Source organism: Somniosus microcephalus, chromosome 10 (genome assembly GCF_052327205.1).
Source record: "Somniosus microcephalus isolate GS21.2 chromosome 10, FLI_Smic_1.0, whole genome shotgun sequence".
Classification (NCBI taxonomy): domain Eukaryota; kingdom Metazoa; phylum Chordata; class Chondrichthyes; order Squaliformes; family Somniosidae; genus Somniosus; species Somniosus microcephalus.
In genome coordinates, this window is record NC_140996.1 from 120,284,625 (window position 1) to 120,308,274 (window position 23,650).

The window sequence follows — 23,650 nt, forward strand, 5'->3', positions numbered from 1 at the left end:
TTTTCAGGTTACTGAATACAAAATTTAATTCCTTTATGAAGAAATCTTTTACCCAGAATAAAGTGCCAACAATAACCAAACTGAAGAATTTGGTTGCTGATATTTGTGGCTTGGACAGAATATTCAGATCTGGTATAACTTCATCCATGCAAGTTATCAGCATTATCCCAGAACCACAGCTGCCGAAAGGCATCATTGGAAAACATATGCAACCCATCACATCTGCATGAAGTTGGATCTGCAACTTAACAAATGTAGGTTGAAATCATCACTGCAACGTTTTAGTAGGCCCAGATCTACTATATTTGGGGGGGGGGGGGGGGCGGCGGTATAGTTCATACTGAAGAAGAATGCAACCACATACAAGAAGACATTAATAAACTTGCAGAATGGGTGTGTAATTGGCAAATTAATTTTAATATAGATAAGTAAGGTGATGCATTTTGGTAGGAAGAATAAGGAGGCCACTTACTGCTTGGATAATAGGAGTCTAAGTGGGGTAGAGGAGCAAAGGGATCTAAGGCTACAGATATACAAATCATTAAAAGTAGCGACACAGGTTAGTAAGACCATAAAAATAGTAAACCAAGCACTGGGGTTCATTTCTAGAGGGATAGAATTGAAAAGCAGAGAAGTTATGTTAAACTTGCATAGAACCTTGGTTAGACCACATTTGAAGTGCTGTGAACAGTCCTGGTCTCCATATTATAAAAAGGATAGAGGCACTGGAGAAGGTGCAAAAAAGATTCACAAGGATGATACCGGAACCGAGAGGATATACTTATCAGGAATGGCTGAACAGGGTTTTCTCTTGAAAAGAGAAGGCTGAGGGGTGACCTGATGGAGGTCTTTAAGATAATTAAAGGGTAGATGTAGAGAATGGGTTTCCCGCAGGCCCTGCCGAATTTAATGGCAGGCCAGGTTTGCATTTGAAACCTCTGTTTCCCACCCACAACCAGCCAGATGGAGAGGCTGGCTGGCTGCAGGCCGGTCGCCCTGCGGCACTAGGCCGCAGAGAGGAGGGAGGGAGGGATCGAGGGGAGGCAGAGAACAGTAGAAGAGGCACTAAAATTGCCCTCATTGCCTTTTGGTTAGGGAAGGGAAAAAAATGTTGAGGCAGTGTTCCTGCTTCTGATTGCTGGGAAATTCATACATGTGGATAGTAGCAGAAGACAGGGTCACTGTGACTGTGACTCCCTGCAGTTCAATACCCTATTGACACATTAAAGTGCCCAAAGTATTAGACTGTAAAGACACACTTAAAACCACACACTTAGATGAGTCATTACCTTCAGGAGAAGTTGGGAGAAATTAGGGGAAAGAAATTGGTAGAAGGTAGTAAACAAGAATAAATCAAATGAATGAAAATGTTGACTTTTGATAAAATGCCTTGATGGCAGTAGAGTTAATGGATTTAGAGAGACTCAGATACAAATTAAAGAAAACTCTACAGTGGGAGAAAAGTATTAAAGCTGTAGCTGTAAGAACAAGCAAAGTCTCTGGAAAGCGCAGCTGGAATTTGCAGTCGGCAGTGAAGCAAGGTCGCTCGCTGCTGGCCCCAAAGTACGCTTCGCACAAGGATCTCGCGATCCCTGTGGAGAGTACTTCGGGTTTTCCGACCTACAATTCAAATCAACTGAATATAGTAGGGTCCCCTTGTGCGAACTGCTGTGATGTCAACAGACTGCCTAAGCAGCCAATGAAAACGCAGAACTCTCAGACCGTGAACAAGGAAGTAAGTAAGCTTTTAAAATTCGAACTTCTTAAAAATGTTAGAATGAGCAAAACAAAGATGGGGCTCTCACATGGGGAAAAGGCAAACCTGAAATAAAGATAGACAAACGTTAAGAAAAAAAATTATAAAGTGTTTCTGAAAAGTTTCTTAAATTTAAATTTTTATTAAAATGGACAAATTTCACACTGCGCAAAATTAAAATTAGTTTTCCAGGCTCTTAATGTTTGTTTAGCAGTAATAATGCTGTTAAAACCCCAGTTACACCTAATCCATTTGGGTCTAACTTTTAGTGGGGAATTTAACAGCGTCGACAGTGCTATCAAGCTGCACTTACTCATCAATAACCTGTTCACCGATGCTCAGTTTGGATTCCGCCAGGACTACTCGGCTCCAGACCACATTACAGCCTTGGTCCAAACATGGACAAAAGAGCTGAATTCCAGAGGTGAGGTGAGAGTGAATGCCCTTGACATCAAAACAGTGTTTGACCGAGTGCGGAATCGAGGAGCCCTAGTAAAATTGAAGTCAATGGGAATCAGGGGGAAAACTCTCCACTGGCTAGAGCCACACCTAGCACAAAGAAAGATGGTTGTAGTTGTTGGAGGCCAATCATCTCAGCCCCAGGACATTGCTGCAGGAGTTGCTCAGGGCAGTGTCCTAGGCCCAACCATCTTCAGCTGCTTCATCAATGACCTTCCCTTCATCATAAGGTCAGAAGTGGGGATGTTCGCTGATGATTGCACAATGTTCAGTTCCATTCGCAACTCCTCAGATAATGAAGCAGCCCATGTCCGAATGCAGCAAGACCTGGATGATGTTCCGGTTTTGGGCTGATAGGGGTGAGCTGAAGGGGTTAGTTGAAGTGGTTGAGCAGGTTGGGCCTATACTCATTGGAGTTTAGAAGAATGAGAGGTGATCTTACTGAAACATATAGGGGGAACAATTTGGTATCGCCCCATTCGGGGGCGCAATTATCGGCTGGGCGCAAAGTTTAGCGCCTGGCGCTAATTATTGCCTCCAACTGCAAACTTAGCTTCTATCGCCCCTGGAGATGATTGGAGCGCTAAATCAGGCGCTTCACACCTGTCTTAAGACGCTAACGTCGAGGAGCGAGGCGCTACCTCAGAGCGCTGGCGAAGCTCATGTGATGTCAGTTAGCAATGGAACACAGACACACTGCCGCCGGCCAGTTCTTAAAGGGGAGGGTCGATCTTTCTCTCCATCCACACCCTGCTCATTGCAGCCTTGAATCTCGGCCTGGAGAGACCTGTACATCAATTCTGCTGGAAAGAACAATGGAGGCCCAGGGAAAGAGCTCAAAGTGCAGCCCCCATAGTCTCTTCTAAATCGATGCAAGGAAGGTCAAATCAAAATGAACCTGCAAAGTGTTGCTCAGTACCCAACACTCCTTCACACAGCGTTGAATCTCTCCAGAAGTCTCTCTCTCTCTCTCTCTATGCGTGGTGCAAAAATGTCGGCAACAAAAAAAGGCAGGAAACGGCCGCCTTTAAATAGCGCTCCCCCAGTCCCTTCCCGACTGCAAAATGCTCCCCTCTACCTGTTGTTGCTAGCGGCAGGCGGAAAGGCAGGGGGCGCCACTCAATATCCGGTCCGGGGCGCTATCGGAGCGTTGCACGCTCGATTGACGTCACGATCTGCGGGCGCAAGAGATCGTGGCAGTAGTGTTTAGTGCCGCCGCAAAATGTCTGGTCAATTTTGCAAGCGGCGCTAGTTGCTTTGCGCCCTCTTAGGGCACTAATGGAAGGCGCTAATCAACCACATTTTTCCCCCATAAGATACCGAGGGGGCTTAACAGGGTAGATGCAGGGAGGATGTTTCCCCTCGCGGGGGAATCTAGAACTAGGGGGCATAGTTTCAGAATAAGGGGTCGCCCATTTAAAACGGAGATGAGGAGGAATTTCTTCTCTCAGAGGGTCGTGAAGCTTTGGAATTCTCTACCCCAGAGAGCGGTGGTGGCTGAGACAGTGAATATATTCAAGGCGGAGACAGACAGATTTTTGAAAAACAGGGGAATCAAGGGTTATGGGGAGCGGGCAGGAAAGTGGAGTTGAGGTTGAGATCAGATCAGCCATGATCTTATTGAATGGCGGAGCAGGCTCAAGGGGCCGAATGGCCTATTCCTGCTCCTATTTCTTATGTTCTTATGATAAGTGGCAGGTAACATTCGTGCCACCATCTACAAGGCACAAGCCAGGAGTGTGATGGAATACTCCCCACTTGCCTGGATGAGTGCAGCTCCAACAACACTCAAGAAGCTCGACACCATCCAAGACAAAGCAGCCCGCTTGATTGGGACCCCATCCACCACCTTAAACATTCACTCTGTCCACCACTGGCGTACCGTGGCTGCAGTGTGTACCATCAAAAGATGCACTGCAGCAACTCGCCAAGGCTTCTTCGGCAGCACCTCCCAAACCCACAACCTCTATCACCTAGAAGGACAAGGGCAGCAGGCGCAAGGGAACACCACCACCTCCAAGTTCCCCTCCAAGTCACACACCATCCTGACTTAGAAATATATCGCCGTTCCTTCATCGTCGCTAGGTGGTGGATGGGGTCCCAATCAAGTGGGCTGCTTTGTCTTGGATGGTGTCGAGCTTCTTGAGTGTTGTTGGAGCTGCACTCATCCAGGCAAGTGGAGAGTATTCCATCACACTCCTGACTTGTGCCTTGTAGATGGTGGCACAAATGTTACCTGCCACTTATAAGAAAATCCTGGAACTCCCTCCCTAACAGCACTGTGGGAGTACCTTCACCACAAAGACTGCAGCAGTTTAAGGCAGCGGCTCACCATCACCTTCTCAAGGACAATTAGGGATTGGCAATAAATGCTGGCCTTGCCAGTGACGCCCACATCCCAGGAACAAATAAAAAAAACTTACTGCAGAAGAGCAAAAGTTTTCATCAGTTTCCCGGATTTGGCTGTTTACACAGATTGCCATCTCTGGGGAGCGATGGGGGTGCACAGCGCAGCTTGTAACTGAGCTGTCAATGACAAACCGCAACTTCAGGATTCCTGCATGTGCCTGTGCATGCGCCAAATCCCGAAGTTGCGGTCAATTTCAAAGGTGGAATGATGGCAAACGCTGCCAGTTCGCCGTCATCCCAACCGCAAATTCCAGGCCATTGTATTTTGTCTGTGTCTGCTTCTTGTAATATATATTGTATAATATATTGTAGCAGCAGTTCTATTGTGCAACCATGAGGTCAGGGGGATGCATCAGAGAATATAATGAAAATGGCAGTGACTGAGTATTTTTTTAACCTGAAGTAATTATAGATTAATAAAACATCAGGAACAGATGTATTATATTTTAGAATTTTAAAGGCAATGACGCAAGGTTACTCTAGTTGAAATCTTATCTCTGTGTGGAAACAGGGAAATTAGAAAATAGCTAATGTGATACAAATCTTCAAAAGATACACAGGCATGACCCCTGAATATTACAGACCAGTTAGCTTGAAACTAAGAAAAACATATAACGGAGAAGTAGGTGACACATTGGGCTAGCATACTGTTTTTTTGTTTCTGATGCCCAGGTTTGAATCCAGCTCAAAATGATGGAACTAAAGTGTCATTGTAATGTCCAATATGAAATGAATTTGAGGCAGTGTCAATCCAGTTCCAAGCAAGTTCAGGCCCACAACACAAAATGTATTTTCCAAGACACAATCAAAAAACTATCTGCTCTTACAAATGTCTTTCTAAATTCTTCCACTGCAAATGTCCACTCCCCCACACTTCCACAGCTCAGCAGCTCTACGGCCCTTGGAATATTGTAACCTCTGACTCACAAATGATCAACACCACTCCTGATTCATTATTGTATATTTAAATGTGGATCTTGTTTGGGTTTTGTACATCAAGAGCAAATTTTAAAATATGTTGGGCTAAATTTTCAACTTCAACGAGGAAAATAAACAGAGATAGGCCTGGCTGGGAGTTGTCAATAAGCCTGCCTTTTTCCTTCTTCTTTCGCTTCCTTGCAAATGAGGCATCCTATTTCTTCTACTACTTTTACATCTGGCAGATCATGCTCTGGATTGTTTCTGTAACGAAGACCCATTTACGTGGACACGTCGTTAGCCAGACTCACAACTCCCTACCAGGAGAATCGGCTAGATGCGACAGCACAACCCTCCCATCGGACGAAGTACACCGCAGGATGTCAACTCAGCATTCAGAGGCTGCAGCTCTGGTCTCGTGCTTGCCGAGGCTGCCGGGAGTGGGGCTCAAACCCATAGCCTTCCGACTCAGAGGCAAGAGTGTTATTACTGAGACAAGGCTCACTTCCCTGCCTTCTTTGTCAGGGTTTGTTGCTCGATGTTCAGAGCCATAGAAAGGGGAGAAAATAACTAACAGGTGGGGATGGGGAAGAGGAAAATATTATGAAAGCAAACACTAAAGAACAGAGACTATTTCACTGGCCTACATAGAAACCGAAACATCAAATGTGTCCAACAGCATTTTTAGCCAACAAAGAAAGTATTACATTTTACTTAGACTTATAAAACAGTAAGCGTGCCTCACAGAAAAGAAAACTTTAGAATAGTTCTCTACCACTCATATGACTGATATCTTACATTTGTTTACATCATCTGCCTCACATAGTTTTGCTTGCATCCTTTCATCTGTGTTCACAGCTAAAAATTCCATCAGATAAAAGGCTTGCACTGTAGCTGTTAAATCGGACGACTAAATGAATGTTATTATATATTGGACCTGCATCATGCAGTACTTAGTAATACTAGTGATGGGGCTTACTGATTAGTAGTGCTGTGGATACATAAGTAGGAGAGTCAGCTCTTCAACCAGCTCGAAGACCATGGAACTAAACTCAGACCGTACCTCAATCAACCTTTGAATCCCTCTAGTGACACTTATTGCAGTAGAAGTCTCGGTTATGGGAACTTTTGTTCTCCCACTTGATCAATTTGTTTAAACAGGAAATGGTGGATAATGAGTGTGTTTGGTTGTCACAGGGCACTGAAGAACTTATGCTATACCCAATGCTATTAAGTAATTAGCACTCAATATTTTAGCACCCAGTAGTTAAACCATTCCAAATTCAGCATTCTGTTCTGGAATTTACTTGATTCAGTTGCCATTGGTACATATTTCATATTGGTTCAATCAATTGTTAACTTATCATTGATAAATGTTGTGGTAGATGGAGCTTAGAGCTGCTGCAATAATGTATTTACCAATACAAGTTTAATACATACAATATCATTGCAAAATACTGCGGATGCTGGAAATCTGAAATAACAACAGAAAATGCTGGAAATACTCAGCAGGCCAGGCAGCATCCGTGGAGAGAGAAACAGAGTTAACGTTTCAGGTCTGGGACCCTTCATCAGAACTGGAAAAAGCTGGAGATGTAACAGATATTAAGCAGGTGCAGAGACAGGGAGGGCGGGGGGCGGTTAGGAGGGGAGGAAGAAATAGAAAGAACATCCTGTACTTTTGTAAGAGGCAGGAAAGATAAAATGTTGCAAATGGGAATGGCAAAAATCATACTGTATGAAAAATGGGGGCAGGGATAATTATCTGAAATTGTTGAACTCAATGTTGAGTCCGGCAGGCTGCAAAGTGCCCAATCGAAAGATGAGATGCTGTTCCTCGAGCTTACGGTGAGCTTCATTGGAACAATGCAATAGCCCGAGGACAGAGAGATCAGAGTGGGAGTGAAGCGGTGAATTAAAGTGACAGGCGACCGGAAGCTCAGGGTCACCCGTACGGACTGAACAGAGGTGTTCCGCAAAGCAGTCGCCCAATCTGCGTTTGGTCTCCCCAATGTAGAGGAGACCGCATCGTGAGCAGCGAATACAGTATATTAAATTGCAAGAAGTACACGTAAATCGCTGTTTCACCTGGAAGGGGTGTTTGGGGCCCTGGACAGTGGGAAGGGTGGAGGTAAAAGGGCATGTGTTGCATCTCCTGTGCTTGCACGGGAAGGTGCCAGGTGAAGGAGCAGGGCTGTTGGGAGTGATTGAGGAGTGGACCAGGGTGTCGCGGAGGGAGCGGTCCCTTCAGAATGCTGAAAGGGGAGGTGAGGGGAAGATGTGTTTGGTGGTGGGATCACGTTGGAGGTGGCGGAAATGGCGGAGGATGATCCGTATCGTGGTTCTGGGAGGGAGGGGCAGGGGTGAGAGCAGAAGTGCGGGAAATAGAACGGACACGGTCAAGGGCCATGTCAACCACGGTAGAGGGGAATCCTCGGTTGAGGAAAAAGGAAGACATGTCAGAAGCACTAGTATGGAAGGTGGCATCGTCAGAACAGACGCGGCGGAGATGGAGAAACTGGGAGAAAGGAATAGAGTCCTTACAGGAAGCGGGGTGGGAGGAAGTGTAGTCCAGGTAGCTGTGGGAGTCGGTGGGCTTGTAGTGGATGTTTGTTGAAAGCCGATCGCCAGAAATGGAGACGGAGAAGTCAAGGAAGGGAAGGGAAGAGTCGGAGATGGACCATGTGAAGGTGAGGGCAGGGTGGAAATTGGAAGTAAAGTGAATGAACTTATCCAGTTCAGGGCGAGAGCAGGAAACGGCACCAATAGTCATCGATGTACCGGAAAAAGAGGTGAGGGAGGGGACCTGAGTAAGACTGGAACAAAGAATGTTCCACATGTCCCATGAACAGGCAGGCATAGCTAGGGCCCATGTGGGTTCCCATAGCAACACCTTTAATTTGGAGGAAGTGAGTGGAGTCAAAGGAGAAGTTGTTCAATGTGAGAACAAGTTCAGCCAGGCGGAGGAGGGTGGTGGTGGATGGGGACTGGTTGGGCCTCTGTTCAAGGAAGAAACAGAGCGCCCGAAGGCCGTCCTGGTGGGGGATGGAGGTGGAGGGATTGGACGTCCATGGTGAAAAGGAGACGGTTGGGGCCAGGAAACTGGAAACTGTTAAAGCGACGGAGGGCATTGGAAGAGTCGCGAATGTAGGTGGGAAGAGACTGGACAAGGAGAAAAAATAGAGTCGAGATAGGAAGAGATAAGTTCCGTGGAGCAAGAACAGGCTGAAACGATGGGTCTACCAGGGCAGTCCTGTTTGTGGATCTTGGGAAGGAGGTAGAAGCGGGCTGTGCGGGGTTGGGGGACTATGAGGTTGGCGGCCATGGAGGGAAGATCTCCAGAGGAGATGAGGTCAGTGACACACTTGGAAACAATGGCTTGATGTTTGCTAGTGGGGTCATGGTCCAGGCGGAGGTAGGAGGTGGTGTTGGAGAGTTGGCGTTCAGCTTCCGCACGGTAGAGGTCGGTTCGCCAAACAACAACAGCACCACCCTTATCAGCAGGTTTAATGATAATGTTAGGGTTGGATCGGAGAGAATGGAGTGCTGCAAGTTCAGAGGGAGTTAGGTTGGAGTGAGTGAGGGGAGCAGAGAAATGGAGACGGCCGATGTCACGTCAGCAGTTAGCAATGAAAACAAAAGTACAGGATGTTCTTTCTATTTCTTCCTCCCCTCCTAACCCCCCCAACCCCCGTCTCTGCACCTGCTTAATATCTGTTACATCTCCAGCTTTTTCCAGTTCTGATGAAGGGTCCCAGACCTGAAACGTTAACTCGGTTTCTCTCCACGGATGCTGCCTGGCCTGCTGAGTATTTCCAGCATTTTCTGTTGTTATTTTATAATACATATACAATACCTTCATTCGCCTAGCCTGTCTGTTACTCCAATACATGGCAGCCAATGTGTACACAGTTACTGCAAGAGTTTGGTTAACAGGAATCATAATAACTTGATCACAACTTTACAACTAGGGGGCTTGAACTCAAACTCAGAAGAGGGATGATGAACAGACAATTTAGATTTAACGAATTCACAAGGAGAGTGGTGAATAAATGGAACAGACTGCACTGGGAAGCAGCGATGGCAAATTGTGTAACCATGTTCAACAGGCAACTACAGGAAACTCTTTTTTAATCTGGCACCGACGGGACCGGCGTGGTGCCGGTTGATCAAAAAGTCCGGATTACAGAGAGGTATACTTACCAAGGTACGAGAGCCCCGGTTACACGGCACTTGTACAGGAGTCCCGGTTACACGGCCACAGATCCAGGAGTCCCTGTTGCACAGCCACAGGTGCAGGAGTCCCGGTTACACGGCCACAGATCCAGGAGTCCCTGTTGCACAGCCACAGGTGCAGGAGTCCCGGTTACACGGCCACAGATCCAGGAGTCCCTGTTGCACAGCCACAGGTGCAGGAGTCCCGGTTACACGGCCACAGGTCCAGGAGTCCCTGTTGCACGGCCACAGGTGCAGGAACCCCGGTTACACGGCCACAGATCCAGGAACCCCAGTTACACGGCCACTAATATATAGTAAAACTTACCTGAACCTACTCCTGAATTTTGCCGGTTAAAAGAGAGTTTCCTGTAGATAGATTTTTGGCAGAGAAAGAGACTGAGGGATATTAAAGGTAATATACAATAATTAAATGTTTGGGACTGGCCAGATGGAACACAAAGGTCTCTTCCAGTCTTACAAATTCCTATGTTCCAATTCATTCGCCAATGTATTACATAAGAAAAAGCCATTAGTTTATAGGAACAGTTTAGACTGGGGTTGCTCCTTTATAGGCACAATTCTTTAGCCACATTTTAACTGATCCATTAGAGTTAGATGTAATCTCTATAAAACTAGTCATTATCATTTATGCACAGTTGACCTCTGGAAAGATTTTCATGAACATAGGATAGTACTAACTGGCAGGATTTAAGTGGATTGTGCATATTTTCCCACTAATTAATTGTTTCATCATTATGAATTGATAAAGTAGATCCAGACAAATTGTTTAGAATGCTGAAGACTTCAAATATCAGGGGAAACAAGTTAAAACTGAGGAAGTTAGAAAAAAAGCAGCAAAGTCAGTTAAGTTTTTTTTAACACAAGTTTCTTTTTCTGGGCAATAAGGTGGTCAGTATAAATGTGTTGAAACAGCAACTAAATGCACTTAAGAGAAGAGGTTGAAGGATACGGTGAAAAGACAGGATGGTTGAATTGAAATCAATCAAAAAATGATGAGCTTGTTGAGCAAAATATTATTTTCCTTAAAAATTCTTGAATTTTACTGACATACAATAAACACTATCCTGAGGAGGTTAATTGTTCAAGATTGGAGATAGCATCAAAACTGAGAACAGATGACACTGCTTTCACCATGTTTCCTCTGTTAGTACAGAGAACTACAGTAATGCCATTCAATACTGTAGGATTACTGGGAAAGCCTGGTACATCATCAGGACAGGATGAAGTTGGAATCCACATAATGGGATTTTACTGGGTGACCTCCTGTGTCAAGCTACAGTTCAGAGATCAAAATGTGACTTTTTAAAAATGTGTGTTGAAAGAGATTTGCGATATTAACTAACATAAACCTATCTGGTTTTCACTGTACCACACAGATCCTTAGTATTGTTTAGTAAAGGGCCAGTATTGTCTGCTAATTATGCATCGACGAAGGCTGTGATTCACACGCACCCAGTAGGAGATTCCTGACAGGAAATGGGACAAATGGGCAGTAAAATCTCCAAAACTAATTAAATGGGCATCAGGTTGGTGCAGCACATAAATGACTTAGTGCAGTGCACCACAGAGGGGTATGAGATGGATTGATTTTTATGACTCCCCAAACTGTGAGCTCCTGATCTCAAATGAATTGTGGTGAGCCACCTAGGAAGGAAGGAGGAAAAACTGGAGGCAGTACAATCTATGTTGCACTTATGCAGCTCAAGAATGGAACAAATTAAAAATCTATGAAACGGGTATCATCTCAATTGAAAAGTGCGGCACATGCATGCAAAGGAGGGCATACAAGAAATGAAAGCGGGTCAAAAACAAAAAAAGTCCACTTTTAATATATATTACACTTTACTCTTCAGTTTTTGAATTGTTGTAAGGAAAACTCAGTGTTTACACAAGGTCTTTTGAAGTGATAAACTACTTAAGATACAGGGGGTAATTTTTTTTGTACAAGCTATCAACCAGGGGAGGGGGGCGATTGGCCAACTGCAGCAGCCACCCGGAAAAGACAGCGGAAACAATTTTGTGGGTCGCTTTCCATCGACACGATAGGCGAGCTGCCAGTACAAAATAGCGCTCCTCATAGGCAGTTTACCAATTTGGAGGTGGGAAATTGAGTGGTACGGCCACTTCTCAATGACATGCAGCAGCTTAAAGGGGAAATGTATTTTTTGTATGACACAGAGAGAACCAATACCATGGAGCGGCAGGTAACAGGATTTCACAATCTACGTAAAAAACTTTGACACTGAGCCAAAGAAGGAGATATTATGATTGGTGATTAAAAGCTTTGTCAAAGAGATAGATTTTAAGGAGCGTCTTAAAAGGAGAGAGATTTAAGGAGGGAATTCCAGGGTTTAGGGCCATGGAGGGATTTGAACATGACACTGAGAATTTAAAAAAATAGCGATGTTGGTGGTTCGGGAGCCAATTTAGGCCAGCAAGCACTGGGGTGATGGGTGAACGGGACTTGGTGAGAGTTAGGATATGGACAGCAGACTTTTGGATGAGCTTAAGTTTATGGAAGATGGGAGGTGGTTCAGAAGAGCATTGGCAAAGTCGAGTCTGGAGGCAACAAAAGCACAGATGAGGGTTTTAGCAGCAGATGGGTTGAGGCGGGGCGGATACAGGCGATGTTATGGAAGTGGATGTCGGCAGTCTTTGTGATGGAGAAGATATAGGGTCGGAAGCTCAGTGCAGGGTCAAATAGGATGCTGAAGTGGCGAATGATCTGGTTCAGCCTGAGGCAGCAGCTAGGGAGGGGGTTGGAATCTAAAAATGTCAGCAAAAGCTCCATACAGCAATACCTGCGAGCAGCTAAAGATCTCTTGAATACTGCTAGAAATGGGCGCCACCGACGTACTGCCCATGGTTGGTGGGAGGCTCAGGAAGTGGCAGTAGTCAGGCTGTTGGGGCAGAAAATGGCCCCTATTCATAAGACTCCCGCCGGTTTCTGGCCGCCAGGTTTCACGTCCACCCAAAAATCGTAACGGACGCCAAACAGAGATAGTGGGTGGAACACAGGAACTCGCCGATTCCTTTTGGGTCCGCTGCTGCCCCTTTTTTTGAGCGCAAACAGGGTGGCAAAGACGAAAATCGCCTCCAGATTCTTCTTTCTTGCGAACAGATGAGAATTACTATATTTTTAAAAATACTCTGTGTTAAATGAACAGTTTCATCAGCTACAGAAAAAAATGTGGCCACTCCAAAGTGTTTTAGAACTATTCTGATAAACTGTTTGCTATGCAAGCATTCTGTGCTATCTCGACACTGCACAGAGAAACAGGCAGGCACGGTGAGTGAGCGGCCAAAGACAGCCTTGCACACGGTCCACACTCCTTTTGAGTTCCAGAAAATTAAACTGTAATAATCTAAAACGTGACTCAATTTACAATTCTGAAGTATTAACTTTTAAGTAAAATAAAATTGGTCCGTAAACCAGAAAAAATTGTCTGGGCCTACTGTGTATAAATTCAAATCGTCAGGAGTGTATAAGTGAACACAGAAAGTGTTCATAAAACACCCGGCTACAACCGAAAGCCGTACACTTGGGACGGTTTGTTCTCTCGTTCTTGCAATTATTTATTCGGCCCCTTTGTAATATTACTCGCGCGTATATTAACGCATTAGAAACATACAGAAAAACAGTGACAAACTGACGGGAGCTTCTGCCTTCGAATGAAAAGCTAACAGTAAAGATGTCGGTGACCTGGCAGGTGACACCTCTTTGCCCGGGAGCTTCTCATTCATCGGCCGCCAGAGGAAAAAACACAAGCCGCCCCCGTCTTTCCACTCACACTCCCAACTTCACATTCCCTGTCTGTAACCGAGCACAGCTCTCAGTCTCTCAACCCCCCTCCCCACTGCCCCAGCAGCATCAAATAGTGCAGCGAACAGCGGTACCGCCAATTCGTGCAACAGTCTCCAAACTTCCGCGACGTTCCTCAAACTTGTCCAGTCTGCAGATATTTGTGTTTAAAGTATTTGCTGTTGTTACCTTCAGCTGCCTCCTCCAAAGATAAAAGTTTCTCACTGTTTGCAGCAAATTTCCATTTGTAACCAATCCTTTTAACTTCCAATTTCCCCCAAATTCCGAGCAGAGATGGAAAGGGCAACGGACCGGGTTGACATCAAGGATAATGCCGAAAAAATGGCTTTAGCCGGAGAGAAGCGAGCAGCGCCAGAGCACAACAATCAGCCCCATTCACATCGGAATGAGAGGAATGTCAGCGCTTCACCTACTGCACCAGAGCGCGGGCCCTCTGGGTCCTAGTGCCACTTAATTTGCCTACTGCAACACAGAGAGGCTTCCAACGTCACCTACTGTAATATATAGAGGGATTCCATATGGTCTCAATATTTGTCAGGATAGGCCTTTAGATATAAATGAGGAAAGAAGAGTTTCTGTGGGGTTTCAGGCGCAATAATATAACTGGATTTTCCTCTGGACATTAGTACCTAAGTGGAATTAATTTTATGCATTACCAAAACAGACGGATCTTCTACATCTTAACAGCAATAGTATATTAACTTTTTGCAATCATGCCACACAAAACTGTAAACCTCTTTTGTGTCTCATCTCTATATTTCCACCTTACTCTTTTTTGCACATTCGTTATTTTGTTTATCCCTGTCCATGCTTTTCTTGGATAGCTGCTTCTTTTGCATATATTTCTGTTGTGTGTTTCTTTCATTTATCTTGAATGTATGACTGTGTTTTATATTCACTCTATTTTGTTTTTTGGACTCGAGGGGAATCAAGGGACATGGAGATCGGGCAGGAAAGGGGAGTTGAGGTCAAAGATCAGCCATGGTCTTATTGAATGGCGGAGCAGGCTCGAGGGGCCATATGGCCTACTCCTGCTCCTATTTCTTAGGGGGAGAAATTCGGTATCGCCCCATTTGGGGCGCAATTATCGGCCGGGCGCAAAGATTAGCGCCTGGTGCTAATTATCGCCTCTGACAGCAAACTTGGCTTTTATCGCCCCTGGAGGTGATTGGAGCGCTAAATCAGGCGCTACACAACTCTCTTAAGGCGCTAAGGCCGAGGAGTGAGGCGCTACCTCAGAGGGCAGGCACAGCACAGGTGCTGTCAGTTAGCGATTGAACACAGACACACTGGCGCCGGTCAGTTCTTAAAGGGGAGGGTCGATCTTGCTCTGCAGCCACACCCTGCTCAGTGGAGCCTTGAATCTCGGCCTGGGCAGACCTGTGGCTAAATCTAGCAGCCAGACACGATGGAAAGGGCCAGGGAACCAGCGCAGCGCTTCTGCGAGCAGGCTTTGGAGGCTCTGGTTCGCGGGGTGGTGCGCAGAAGATCCATTCTGTACCCAAAGAGTGGCAGGAGGCCTTTGCCAAGCGAGTACAGGAAAGTGTGGAGGGAGATGGCTCAGAGAGTGTCCTCAAGCAGCATGGTGCCTAGGACCCATGTGCAATGTAGGAAAAAGTTCAACGACCTCACTCGGGTCGTCAGGGTGAGTGCCTTTTTTTCAAAACCTCTTCATCCCTCCATTTCCACCTCACTTTATGGCCAGAGGGTCTTGAAAGCCCCAATGCCCAACAGTCATCCAACACCTATGGCCCTTTCATGAAACACACGCGCACATTCCACACTTTGCATACAGTAAGGGCTATTCAACCATGGGAGGCATTTCAGGCAAGATCATGGCTGCATACAGTAAGGGCTATTCAACCATGGGAGGCATTTCAGGCAAGATCATGGCTGCATATTTACTCACACTGTCCTTTTTCTTGCAGGCCAAGCTGTCTCATAATAGGAGACAGCAGCAACGGACCGGTGGAGGGCAGCCTCACCTTCAAGCCCTCAGCGATCTTGAGCAGCGCGGCCACAGGATTGTGGCAAGTCGGGTGATTGGGCCCGTCGCCACTGGAGACGCCAACCCCGTCCTGGACAGCAATGGTAAGGTCATCACCTTTTTGTCCTCTCTCCTTCCACTTGTTCCTCACAACAGCAGCCTTTGACACTTTCAATCCAAATCACTAAATCGCTGCACTCATACCTCCCTTGCTGCCACCCTGTCCTCACGCTAAAGCCACTCTTGTACCTCCCTGCTTTCAGATGGTGATTCACCAGGTGAGGAGATGGGCCCTCAAGCTGCCAGTGAGAGTGAAGCTGAAGGCGAAGAGGAAGCTGGACCACCAGCGCCACCCTCTACCGAGGCAGCCCATGCCCATGCTGGGGACACGCCTTCCCTGGAGGGGAGCAGGGGGGAATGGTCTGATGAGGGTAAAGCTCCAGGACCCAGTGAGCTGCAGCAACACGAGGGGGGTAGGGAAGCTCGGGGGCCTTCTCCCCGGACGGAGAGTATGGCCTTGAGTCCTGCTGCACTGGACGCAGACAAGGAGCGGGTCCTTGCTGAAATGAGCGCCCAGGCGGAGCAAAGGCACACTGAGCTCATGGCTGCAGTAGCAAGGATGCCTGAATCCATTGAATCACTGGCAAGGAGTGTGGAGCACTTCGCTGTAGCACAGGCGGCTGCCACGCAAATGCTAAGTGCTGCAATGCAGTCAGTAGCTGGTCTCATGCAGACGCAGATTGAGGCCACGTGAGCACTGACTGCTGCCACCCTCACTGGATCAGGCAGATTTCCCCGGGGCTCTCACCGCGCCGCAGCAGGCCAGCAATCTGTGCTCCATCAGATTGCTCCGGATGCTGAAGTGCTGCCCCGTGGGAGTGCCAGTGTGTCGGTCGAGCAGGGAGTTGCTGTCCTCTCTCAAGATGACAGCATTCCTGCTGCCACCACTGGCACTTCTCCACTGCAGTTGCCACCACCTGTACGACAGACTGCTGCCGCCCATGCAGAGTTGGAGTAGTCAGCAGCCGGGCCCTCCAGGCCCAGAGCTGGTCCAGGCCGTCCCTCAAGAGCATCTGCAGTCTCAGTTTCTGACACTCAGCAGCCTTCCCCCAGCCTTGCTCCAGCCACTGGGGTCCCATTACGGAGGAGCTGCAGGGTGGGAAGGGGGCAATTTCGCAAGGGAAGCAGATCACCCTCGAAGGGCAAAAAGTAGGAGGTGTGGCAAAATTCATTGTTTTATTGAAGGCCGAGGTTTGTGGTCAAATTTTTGTTGCTGTTTTGGACATTGTCTCCAGGTTGTGAGAGCCAGTTATGTGATTGACTGTTTTTTTTTGTGTTTCATTCTATTACTTTGTCATGCAGAAACAAGACACAGTTTGTGAAATAAAGAAGTGTCTGTATTCAAAATGTGCAGGTTTGGTCTTTGCACTCATTGTTGCCTTGACCAGCTTAGGGGTTGCGTAATGGTTTCATTCAGGTTGTTTGAATGGCAGAAGCCATTCCCTCAGAGGGGGCCTAGAAGCGACTTGCTAGGAGCCTTTGACGGACGGCCTTTCCACTTTGTGCCTCCCTCCTGCCTTGGTGCTGCTGATGATCATCTTCCTCATCTTCCTCCTCCTCCTCCTCCTCCGCTGGTGCTCCAATGTCTGCTGGCATTGGCTGGGTCCTGAGGATTGCCAGGTTATGCAGCATGCAGCACACAACAACGAAGTGGGAGACTCGCTAAGGCGAGTACTGCAGGGCTCCTCCAGAATGGTCCAGACAGCAGAACCGTTGCTTGAGCACGCCGATTGTGTGCTCAACGATGTTCCTGGTAGCTTGATGGCTCTTGTTGTATCATAGCTCAGCAGGGGTGCTGGGCGAACGGAGCGGTGTCATCAGCCAGGTGCACAGAGGATATCCCTTGTCCCAGAGAAGCCAACCTCCTGGGTGATGCGGTGCCTGGAAAAGGTCTGCCACAGAAGCCTGGTGCAGGATGAAGGCATCGTGGCTGCTGACTGGAAAGTGGGCACTGACAGCAAGTATCAGCTGTCTGTGGTCAGAGACCAACTGGATGTTTAAGGAATGGAAGCCCTTCCGGTTGTGGAAATCCTCGGCATTCTCTTGCGGCGCCCGCAAAGCCACATGCGTGCAGTCAATGGCGCCCTGCACCATGGGGAAGCCCGCTATCCTAGCAAAGCCCGTTGCACATTCTTGCTGCTTGTCCGGGGTCATGGGGAAAGAGATGTACTCTTGTCTCCTTTTAAAGAGGGCATTTGTTACCTGACGGATGCAGCAATGCACCGCGAACTGGGAGATATTGGCGATGTCCCCAGTAGCTGATTGAAATGAGCCGGTGGCATAAAAGTTGAGAGCCACTGTTATCTTCACTGCCACCGACAGAGACGTCCTGCTCCTCAGTTGAGGCTGCAGATCTGGCTGAAGCAGGTGGCAGAGCTCAGTGACCAACTCCTTGCTGAATCGCAGCCTTCGCAAACACTGCTCCTCAGACATATTAATGTAGGAGAACTGTTGGCGAAAAACCCTGGGAGGGTAAGGTCTCCTGTACTGAGGCCTGTTGGCCCTCCTCTGTCTGGCCATGATTGCCACTCTCTCTCTGCGTCTCTGTGCCCTCCAAATGTGATGGAGAAGGACGACGTTCCCATTCATTGCAGCCCCCATAGTATGTGGCCAATCAAAGTTATGATGGTCAAAAAGCAAAGTACCTGCAAAGTTATGGTCAGGAGCCAAAACTACCTCAGACAGCGTTGACTCAATGCAGAAGTCTCTCTTTCTCTCTTTTGTCTCTCTGCAAATCTCTTTCTCTCTCTCAGAATGAGTGGTGCAAAAATGGCTACCACACAAAAGCCAGGAAGAGGCCCCCTTTAAATAGCGCCCCCCCAGCCCCACAGTGACTGGGAAGCGTTCCAGTCAACCTGTTGTTGGTAGCGCCAGGCGGAAAGGAGGGGGGCGCCACTGAATTTCCGGTCCGGGGTGCCCCAAGGGCGTTGCACTCTCGAATGACGTCAAGATCTGCATGCGCAGGAGATCGGGCGGTATTGTTTAGCGTCGCCGCAAAATGTCCGGTCAATTTTGCGAGAGGCGCAGATAGCGCCGCGCCCGGGCGCTAGTTGGTTTGCACCCCACTTAGCGCCCTCTTAAGGCGCTAACGGGTGGCGCAACCAACTGAATTTTTCCCCCTTATTGTCTTAATGTTCTGTTTTGATGATGCTCTGTCGACTGTACAGCAATACCCCAATTCCTGTAAGCTCCAGTAACAATAAAATTGCTGTGTTTTCAAAATAAAAGTATCAAAGTATTAAATCATATGTTCAATATTATTTGCTGCTTTTAAAATAAGTTTGGAGAAATATATTGTGCAAATTTTAGCTCTTGATTGTTTAAATCTAGGATTTATACAGATGAGTAAGTTTGACTTTCCTGAAGCCACTGTGAGCGTACTGCCGATATCGTGCTCATTCGGCACCAAACCTGAAAGTCCCCCCAGTGTTTTTCGAATTACTCCCATGTAAAAACCTACTTGGATATGGTTGACTGTAGAACTAACCTTAAACTTACTTAAATGCAGATTTGACTGTGTTGCAAGTTGCTGGTGTAAAAAAACACAGGAAACGGGGGAAGCATTGTGGTTACATGACATAATCACACTGATATTTAGCTCTATCCTACCAGAAGTATCATTCTATGAAATCTTTTCACGACAATAAAGTAATTGTTGTAAAAGTATGGTTGTATGGAAATTTAATTTTAAAAGTATTTTTCTGGAAACTGTGCTTTCTTTGTATTTTTAAAATTTTAAATTATTTTTAAACTCATGGGCGGGGAGGACTGGTTCCCCCAAAAGGGCGCGGGATTCTTTGGGATTGTCAAGTAGAAAAGGGGGTGCCAGTAATATAGCACAATGGAACCATTCACATGGGTACTTAGGTATCACCAAATTTCCCAAAAGGTCTGTCTGTCCCTGCGCATGGGGGTAGATTTTCATCTTCATCGCTTGGGCAGTAATCTGGCAGGGCAGATCACCTGCCTTTTATCGGACCTGCCTGCTTTTCATTACATTGAAATCAATGGAAAAGTGTGATGTGCTCCACCACCAAAATCGAGCACGTTGTTTGTATATTTGCATGGTTTATTATTCTCACAGAGGAAACCGATGGTGTGATTGTTATAGGTTTTACTTATCATTGCATAATATACCATACATATAATCCATATTTTATGTAAGTTATGCTTTTGGTCTACCTAGTCTCTTTAGTGAAAAAGTGATTAATGTATGTATCAAAATAATGGACAATGCATCAGAAAGTATTGATTGTAACTTTCACACATAGAAGTTCAGGAATTTCTATGATTGCAGGTGATCACCTGCCATTTTGACTGAAAGAATTCAAGCTCCCCCTCCCTCTGTTCCTTATTAATTCTTAATGCTTACAATACTTGTGATAATAATAACTTCCGGGAAGTTATGTGCACATCACTTCCTGTGAACTGTGAACTCTGTGCATACATCACTTCCTGTGCATACGTCACTTCCTGTGTTTGGACTAGTATAAATACTGAACTGCTCAGTATGGTAAAAGGGCTTCACCTAGAGGCATGGTGAAGACCGCTCTTGTATATAGTTTAATTATAAGTTGCTTAAAGCTTACTTTAAAGTTCCTTGATGTATGAGACTCTTTTGTTGCATCAATTTAAGCAACTTAGTATTTACACTCACAAATACTAGACCTTCGGACAAACTCGGAGTTAAGGATCCAGGGAACCACCCATCATGGAAAACATCCTTAAACCTACTCGTCTGGACTTGGACCCAAACGCACCAGCAGCTGGCAGGGTATGGAAGCATTGGTACTGTACTTTTGAGAATTTTCTTGATGAATGTAAAGCGAATGCTTCTACTAAACTGAGGATACTTATCAACTATGTGACCCCAACAGTGTTTGAATATGTTGATGAATGGGATAATTACGATGAGGTGATCCGGGCACTTAAAAAACTATATGCCAAGACCGCAAATGAGGTCTATGCTAGACATCTACTGGCCACAGCCCGACAAGGGCCAGGGGAATCGATTAACGAATTCCTTCAAGAACTTCGCAGGCTCAGCGTAGATTGTAACTTTCAGGCAGCCTCGGCTGAGCTGTACCGTGAAGAAATGATTCGTGATGCTTTCATCTGCGGGATTGCCTCTCCATTTATACGCCAGCGTCTACTAGAAAGTAAAACACTTGAGCTACAAAAGGCTTTTGACCTGGCTTGTTCTCTGGATTTGGCAAAGAAAAATGCAGACCTCTATCAGCTGCCCCAGATCTCGATCTGCTGCTGTAACTGCAACCAGACGATTCAAGTGGCCCTATCATGGAGGAATCTAATCCTGATGATACTTCTGATGAAGAAGAGGAGTATGACCCCACTTTAGCAGCCTCTTGGCAATCTAGGAAGGAATGCTTCTTTTGTGGAGATTCTTTTCACCCTAGGAAATTCTGCCCTGCTCGCAATGCGATCTACAGTCATTGCGATAAAAAGGGACACTTTGCAAAAGTTTGCCAATCAAGAGCCTCTACGAGGGCCTATCCAGCTAAGGCCTACCGAACTGCCCCAATTAGGGCCTATCAAGATGCTCCGGCTAGGACCTATCAAGCTTCCTCTCGAGCTCTCTCCCGAAGAAGCACACCTAGAGTTTCAGCCACTCTCTGTGCAACCACACCAATTACAGCTGCTTGCCCACAGAACCTGTTTCATGCAGCTACAAAAGTTTCGATTAATGGGCATACCTTAGATGCCTTAATTGACTCAGGAAGTACTGATAGTTTCATTAGAGAACAGATTGTTGCGAAATTGAAACTACATATCTTCCCATCGGACCAGGCAATTGCGATGGCTCAGTCATCACTTAATACCAGAATCTCCGGCTTTTGTATTATTGATATGACACTTAATGGTCGCATGTATCCCTCCACCCGACTTTCGGTGCTCAAGGACTTATGTAGTGATCTCATCTTAGGGCTGGATTTTCAAAAACAGCATAAGAAACTCACCATTGAGTTCGGCGGATCCAAACCTGGACTTACTATTTCTAATATACTGTCTAAATTACCGTTTTGTGCATTATCAGCAGCTTCACTTGATGAACCCTCATTATTTGCCAGTATTCCTCCTCGATGCAAACCAATAATAACGAAATCGCGGCGCTTTAGTCAGGAAGACCAATCTTTTATTGAGGCTGAAATCTCTCGACTTTTAGCAGAGGATATCATCGAACCATGTTCGTCGCCCTGGCGGGCTCAAATCGTCATCGTCAAGAACCCTCTAAAACCTCACAAACAACGACTATGCATTGATTATTCGCAAACCATCAATCAATATACTGACTTGGACGCCTACCCATTGCCACGCATTGATGATATGGTTAATAAACTGGCCGAATACAAAGTGTTCTCAACTTACGATTTAAAAAGTGCCTATCATCAGGTACCCTTGAAGGTCTCAGATAAGCAGTACACGGCCTTTGAGGCTAATGGACGGCTGTACCAATTTCGTCGCCTCCCATTCGGGGTTACTAATGGAGTGGCTGTCTTCCAACGGGCAATGGATGGCCTGGTTAAGCAGGAAAACTTAAGGGACACTTTTCCCTATCTTGATAACATTACTATTGCAGGTCACGATCAACAGGAACACGACGCCAACCTCCAAAAATTTCGGGATGCCCTCCATCACCGTAACTTAACTTTGAATGAATCTAAATCTGTTGAGTCGCAACCGACCATCAACATCCTTGGCTACTGCGTAGGCAATGGTATCGTTAAGCCAGACCCAGAAAGACTTCACCCGCTCCAAGAGCTCCCGTCACCTAAGAATCCGGCTTCTTTACGTCGGGCTCTCGGTCTGTTTGCATACTACGCTAAATGGATTCCTCATTTTTCAGACAAAGTCCAACCCTTGCTGCATGCTCGATCATTTCCATTGGAAACAGTGGCTGTTGCAGCCTTTAACCTTCTCAAAAAACAGTTGGAGAAAGCGGCTCTTCACTCCATCGATGAGAATCTCCCTTTCATAGTCGAATGTGATGCCTCGGAGGTGGCGATCTCGGCTACTCTAAATCAGGAAGGTCGTCCTGTAGCATTTATGTCCAGGACCTTGCAAGGTGCCGAGCTACATTATCCTCCGGTTGAGAAGGAAGCCACAGCCATCATAGAGGCGGTACGGAAGTGGAACCATTTCCTAGCTCGCCAGCACTTTACATTAATCACGGACCAGCGATCAGTCGCCTTCATGCTCGATAATCGAAAACGAACCAAAATTAAGAATAATAAAATACAGCTTTGGAGGATGGAACTGGCCTCTTTTGGTTACACCATTCACTATCGACCTGGCAAGGAGAATGTGGCCCCGGATACCCTCACACGAGCATTCTGCTCCATTATGTCGTCCTCTAATCTGATAGATGTCCATAATGGATTGTGTCATCCTGGCGTTACGCGCATGCTACATTTCGTACGATCACGGAATCTCCCTTTTTCTACTGGAGATGTAAAGAAAATGTGCTCAGAATGCCGGCTTTGTGCAGAATTAAAACCTCAGTTCTTCCGCCCCTCAGATGGTATGCTCATACACGCAACCCAACCGATGCAACGACTTAGCATCGATTTTAAGGGCCCAGTACCCTCTTCAACTCGGAACACATATTTGCTCACCATGATTGATGAATATTCACATTTTCCGTTTGCCTTCCCCTGCTCCAATATGCTGGCGTCCACAGTAATCTGCTGCCTTGAGCAGGTATTTTCTCTCTGTGGCATGGCGGCTTACATTCACTCGGATCGGGGTCCATCCTTTATGTCAAGGGAACTCGAGGACTACCTCTCAGAACGGGGAATTGCTACAAGCAAAACGACGCCATATCATCCCATCGGAAATGGGCAGGTAGAGAGGTATAACGATATCATCTGGAATTCCGTACATCTTGCTTTAAGATCTCGGGGCCTACCAAACCAGCAATGGGAAACAGTGCTTCCGGATGCATTGCACTCTATACGGTCCCTTCTTTCTACAGCCACAA

At 46.5% G+C, this 23,650-nt stretch overlaps 1 protein-coding gene across 2 annotated transcripts in view; it reads right to left on the bottom strand.

Annotated features, from left to right (window-relative positions):
- amotl1 (angiomotin like 1) overlaps positions 1–13,902 on the bottom strand; it is a 116,095-nt gene extending 102,193 nt beyond the window's left edge. Inside the window, exon 1 of one of the 2 annotated variants that reach the window (XM_085998763.1) lies at positions 13,773–13,902. The gene's annotated coding sequence lies outside the window, so the exon portion shown is untranslated. The remainder of the gene's footprint in view (positions 1–13,772) is intronic. The other variant, XM_085998764.1, reaches the window with a different exon arrangement.
- Positions 13,903–23,650: the final 9,748 nt, after the last annotated feature.